Raw genomic sequence first — 6,000 nt, 5'->3', positions numbered from 1 at the left:
ATCCCATCTTCAGGACTCTCTGCCGGGCTGGTTGCAGCGTTTGGTAGAGACTTCATGGCAGCCTGACTTCCTCCTCCGCTCAATCCTATTTCCTTCCTTGTCATAGATGGGATCTCAGGAGCACTCATTAGCAAACTCCTGCACACTAATCTCCTTCCCCAGAGTCTACTTCCCAGGAAACCCAGCCTCTGTGCCCCACAAGTGGCCTGCAAAGAGAGAAGAGACTGGGCAAGGGAAGAGAGGTGAGAAGAATCACACACACACACACAGGATAGGCACCGCCGCCGCTTCCTTCCTTCCACCTCCCCAGCCATCCTGGCCAGCATTCCAGCCCTGACTTCGCTCCAGGGAAAGCCCTCGGGCATGAGTTCTGCTCTCCAGTGCTGTCTGCAAGCTTGGGTTCAGATGAGCAGGTCTGCTCTTCCTGAGTTTTACAAGCGGTTGAGTAAACAGCCTTTACTTGGATCAGGCATGTGGCATCTTAAACAAAGGCATGTATCTGCTCTTTTTATCTAATATGGATTATGTGATCTGACAGTGCCAGGGTGGACACCAGGGTTCATTCCCACTGCATCCAGCAGCCTTGTGGCCCTGAGGCCCAGAAAGGTGACAGGACAGCCAGAGATCTCAGCCTGTTGGCCAGGACTGCGTCCTTTTCCTTCACAGCTTTTCCCCCTGCAACCCCCGAACCTCTTATAGACCATCTTTTCAGTTTCTTTTGGCTTCTCTGGTCCTGAAGATGCAGAGAGGCCTTGTCTACTTGTCAGAAGTGTTTCCTGAGTACCCGCTTGGAGTCAGGCACTGTGCTGGACACAGAAGATTCAAAGAAGACCGGAAACATTGTCCCGGTGTTGACGCACACGATCCTATGCAGAGACAGATGAACCAGCTGAGAGGGAGGCCACTGAGAAGTGACTGGAGACCCAGAGGAGGGGACTCCCACCAAGTAGGGGTACATCGCACCAATGCTGGGGGCAGCAAAGCCTTCTGGAGAAGGTAGCATTTGGGCTGGGCCTGGAAGGAGAGTGAGTTTCCTGGGAGTTCACCAACTGTCCTGAGTTGCCAAAAGCCCCAGGGGCTCTTTCAAGTGCTGCTAATCAAGGCTTGCTGATCTGGGTCTCTCCTGGGCAAAGCAGCATCCCCTTATGCCTAGACCTAAGCCCTTCACCTGACACCTGTCCTGGCTTCATTTTAGCCATATCCAGAAACCTGCCGTCAGGTGAGCTCTTGGGGCCAGAGAGGAGAATGGATCTGCGGCAGCTGCTGAGAGTCGAGGGAGCCACAAGGGCCCAACATATTCATGAGGAAAGATCTCTGCCCTTCTATTGGGAGGCCCCGAAGGTCCAGTCTTGGAACTCAAACTCCAGATAAGACTCCCTGGTAAAGACAGAGTGTGGGTGCCCTGTTTCAGACAGCAAGAAGAGGGGCTGGGCAGGGCTTTTACCTGGGGTTCAACAACCCCACCTTGGCCAGAGCCTCCCAGCCGACCATCTCAGAGGCTACAAGCAAATCTCAAATCTCCCTTCTACCCTGGGCCTCCGCATCTCAACTGTAAAACGAAAGCCTTGATCCAGAAAAGCTTCCTGTTTGTTTTGTTTTGTTTTTTTTATTTTGATGTAGAGCCTGTTTCAGTAAACAATGCATAGCGCATTTAGTGTTCCCCACCCTATGTCCAGCAGTGGGGATGAAAGGGTGCTCCAGTTCCAGTCTTCGTCCCTGTGGGGCTTATGCTGATTCATTCATTTCTCCATTCTCTCTTCCACTCATCAGTTCCCTCCACAGTTGTCTGACACGTGCCAGGCTCTGTTCTAGGAGTCGAGGATACAGTGGTGAGCAAAATGTGCAGGTCCCCACCTTCACATGCCGATAGAGTGAGGAAGAAACTCAGAGAACAAACAAATGAAGTGAAATCTCCATGCCCTTCCTCCCCCAACCCCAAGAGTCGCTGCAGGAGCTAATGAGGACGCTATCTCCGCACTCCCCAAGGAGGCCAGATGCTTTAATTGAACTTAACTTTCTCTTAAGTTTAATAGGAAAAAATAGTTTGTTTTTAATTATAAAGAGATAATGAATCCTGAATACGCCTCTTCAAAGAATGCTGCCCTTCCCCACAGATACTGATCTGTTCTGACCCCTGTTTTAGACTCATGTTGGTAAATGGACAACGATTCCGTGCTATCAAGGAGAAACCAAGGCAGTCAGGCAGGGAACTCCCCCATGGCTGACGTCTTGTTGGATATGCTGCCAAAGCCCATCTCTGGGCAGCTTTGGAAGTGGGGGGTGGGGGAATAACCCCCACCCTTCACTTTTGAGCTGGTCTCTTCCTTTCCACTTTGAGCTGGTCTCTTTCTTTCCACTCTGATGCCCTGTCTGTCCCTGGGGAAGTCAGGGAAGGGTGGGGCCATGTGTAGGGAATCTTGAAGTGATGTGGTCAGTTCAACGAAGTGGGTGGTCTGGACTGGCGCAGCTAATGAACATTTTTGTCTTGTTTGGTTTCTCCGTGCTTCTGTTTATTTTTGCCTAATAGAACAGGCTGACTTTTGATGCCGTCCAACAACTGACTTTCTCTCTTTTTCCATCCAGACTTACTTTGCCCTGGACTGGAAATTATTTCTGTTTTTTTCCCTCTACAGGTTCTAGGGTTTCAGGAACTGCTCAACTGAAAATAATTCTAGCTGAGAGGACTTCTCCAGAATACCAGGGGTGGGTTCCAACATGTGCGAGGGGCGGTAGCCCTAGGGCACAGCCCAGCTGGGCCTGTTGCAGGGCCAAGCATCTGCTAGGAGATTGAAATCACCAGTTACTTAGAGTCGTGCAGAAGAAATAACCCTAGGTGCTTGTAAGTTTTAATTTGGGAATATAGAGATATTTTCATTGACCCAGATGTCATAGAAAATTAGATAAAATCCAAAAGATGTGTAGATAATAAATTTAATTCCAAACTTTAGAGTCTAAGACACAGACTGATTTTCAGGCAAAGAAATGAAAAGGTATCTCCAGGTCTGTCCCTGTGGATACTGATGACTAAGACATCTGACCAACTCGACTGGCACCTCCAGAGAAACTATTTGGGCAAGGCATGGTGCTTGGCAGGGCTCCAGCAATGAACACAACAAAGCTTCAACCCGACACAGAGTACTGTCTTCTTGGAGTGGGGCCTGATGTGGCACAGACATGTCATCAAGGCCATGTGATGTGAGCTGCCACGTCCGGCTGTCATGCTAGTAACAGAAACCCAGGCCCCAATCTCTGGGTTGGGAGGTTGGGAGCTGGGGACAGACATTAGGGAGGGCTACAGAGAGGAAGCAACAGTGAAGCTTAAACCTGAGGAGTAAAACGGTAGACAGCAGTGTTCTAGGTAGAGGAAATATCACGGACAAAGGCCTGGAGATAAGAGAAAAATCAGAACTTCAGGAAACTGAATGAATTCAATGTTTCTGGATTAGAACCTGTGATGTGGGTGGGCAAATGAGGACCCACCCTAGGCTGATGTGTCGTCATAAAGGTTCTTGTAAACTGTGTCAAGGATGACACTGTTGCAGTCTGCAGCAGTGTCTCAGCGTGCAAGTGACAAGATCAAATTTTGCTTGAGCCCAGGAGTTCAAGACCAGCCTGGGCATCATAGCGAGACCCTGTCTTTACAAAAAAATTTTAAAAATTATCCAGGCATGGTGGGGCATACCTGTAGTCCTAGCTACTCAGAAGGCTGAGGTGGGAGAATTGCTTGAGCCTAGGAGGTCAAGCCTGCAGTGAGCCATGATTGCACTACTGCACTCCAGCCTGGGCAACAGAGCAATACTCTATTTCAAAATAAATAAATAAATAAATAAAATTGCATTGAGTAAAAGGATGCTGGCTGCAGTGTGGAATATGTTGGGTATAGTGAAGGCTGGCAAGATGGAAGCTGTTGTATTAATCAAATGAGAGAGAGTGGTGGTGGTGGATCAGGGTCATGGCAGTGGGAACGGCAAGAATGGACAGATGGGGGAATCAGTATAATTTGGTGATTGATTAGACAATGGCTGTATTGGAGAGGAAGAAACCCAGGATGACCTCTTGTCATTCATCCCTAGAAAAGAACCGAAGTCCATTGAAGACGGGAGAGAGATGGCAGGTTAGCTTTGGAGATACTCATGAGATATCCAAGAGTAGATGCCCAAAAAGTTTAGGCCTAAAGTTATTTGAAGCCCAAAAGAGAGGCCAAGCTTGCCTATAGAGTATGTAGGGTAAAGAGAAAAAATACAATAAAACCCCAAGGAAATGACATATTGTATGGAAAGAGAGAGAGGGAGAGAGAGAGAGGAGATCATGAGAAGTAAGTCTCTGAAGGAGCCCAAAAAGAAATGGCCAGAAAAAGGTAGCAAAGAAAGAACCCAGGGAGGCTGTGGTGTCTCATAAATCAAATTTTTAAGAGGCAGTTATGCCCTCTTGATCACAGAAAAATAAAACAGGTTAGCTGAAAATTGAAAAGCGTTATCTGTCCGCAAGCATTTAAGCAGTCTTGGTGAGAGTTGGAGGGCTCCAAAGTCAAACAGCAGTATGTTAAAGAGGGAATGGAGCTATGAGAAATGGGTCCAGCAAGAGATGATAACTCTTTAGAAACTTGCTGGTTGTGAGAACAAAAAGGTCTTTAGGACTGTAGGAGATCTCTTTCTTCATAAGGATGGGAGATGTTTAAGTATGCTTAATTGTTGGAAGGAATAAGCAAAGAGAGAGAAAAAGTGAGAGATGATACAATCTAGAAGAAAGCTGGGCACGGTGGCTCACGCCTGTAATCCCAGCACTTTGGGAGGCCCAGACAGGTGGATCATCTGAGGATGGGAGTTCAAGACTAGCCTGGGCAACATGATGAAGCTTCGACTCTACTACAAATACAAAAATCAGCTGGGTGTGGTGGTGCATTCCCATAATCCCAGCTACTTGGGAGGCTGAGGCAGGAGAATCGCTTGAACCCAGGAAGTGGACTTAGCAGTGAGCTGAGATCACGCCACTGCACTCCAGCCTGGGTAACAGAGTGAGATTCTCTCTCTCTCTCTCTCTCTCTCTCTCTCTCTCTCTCTCTCTCTCCATACAATATGTCATTTCCTTGGAGTTTTATTGTATTTTTTCTCTTTACCCTACATACTCTGTAGGCATATCTATATCTATATCTATATCTATATCTATATCTATATCTATATGGAGAGAGAGAGAGAGAGTTCTCATGATTCCTGGTGAATGGCAATAATCCCCATATATATATGAAGGAATAAATCCACCCAGCCATGGTACTCAGGAGGCAGGAATGGGAAGACTGGAGCAGAGGGAAATTGAGAGGCCCTACCTCCAACACCAGGGTACAGGATTTCTGCTGAGAGGGGAGAGAAGGAGGAAGATGAGGGAGGTAGGTAGGGGTAGGAGACCTACTTCCAACATGGGGACAGGCTTCTCGCAAAGAGGGCAGAGAAGGAGAAGGGTAAAGGAGGGAGGTGGCAGTAGGAAAAACATTGGGGAGTTTTGGGATAATCACTCAGAGGATTGATTGTCCTGGGGAGAAATCTCGCAGGAGTGGTCATCAGTGCAGAAGACTCATCAGCACCTAAAGAACTTGTGTTTGTGGTGCCTCCAGTTTGCAAACTTTGCAAAGTTTGTGTGATGTTTCTCTAGAGGTCCTTGCCAATTCAGAGTGAAAATAGAGGTGGGGGATGAAGAGACTGCTTCAGGAATAAGAATTTGCCTGGGTGAGGCATAAACAAGCAAAAGAGAAGTGTCATAGAGGAGACTCGGGTGTATGAGAATGGTTGAAACAGAAGACCATGGAGAAGAGATGGAGAAACAAAGGGAGAAGGCACTGCTCAGAAGGAAAATAGTATTGGCATCTGTATTAGTTCGTTTTCACACTGCTGTAAAGAAATACCCAAGACTGGGTAATTTATAAAGGAAAGAGGTGATAGGGTTTGGGTGTGTTTCTACTCAAATCTCGTCTTGAACTGTAGTTCCCATAATCCCCACATGTCATGG

At 47.4% G+C, this 6,000-nt stretch overlaps 1 long non-coding RNA gene across 1 annotated transcript in view; it reads right to left on the bottom strand.

Moving 5' to 3' along the window:
- Positions 1-1,594: 1,594 nt before the first annotated feature.
- Positions 1,595-6,000, bottom strand: part of LOC144336635 (uncharacterized) — a 35,611-nt gene continuing 31,205 nt past the window's right edge. The window contains exon 3 of the long non-coding RNA XR_013408824.1: positions 1,595-1,808. This is a non-coding gene — a long non-coding RNA (uncharacterized LOC144336635). The remainder of the gene's footprint in view (positions 1,809-6,000) is intronic.

The sequence above is a fragment of the Macaca mulatta genome, chromosome 19 (assembly GCF_049350105.2).
Source record: "Macaca mulatta isolate MMU2019108-1 chromosome 19, T2T-MMU8v2.0, whole genome shotgun sequence".
NCBI classification, from domain to species: domain Eukaryota; kingdom Metazoa; phylum Chordata; class Mammalia; order Primates; family Cercopithecidae; genus Macaca; species Macaca mulatta.
Note: the sequence above shows the minus strand (reverse complement) of the source record. Positions and strands in the feature narration are given on the sequence as shown.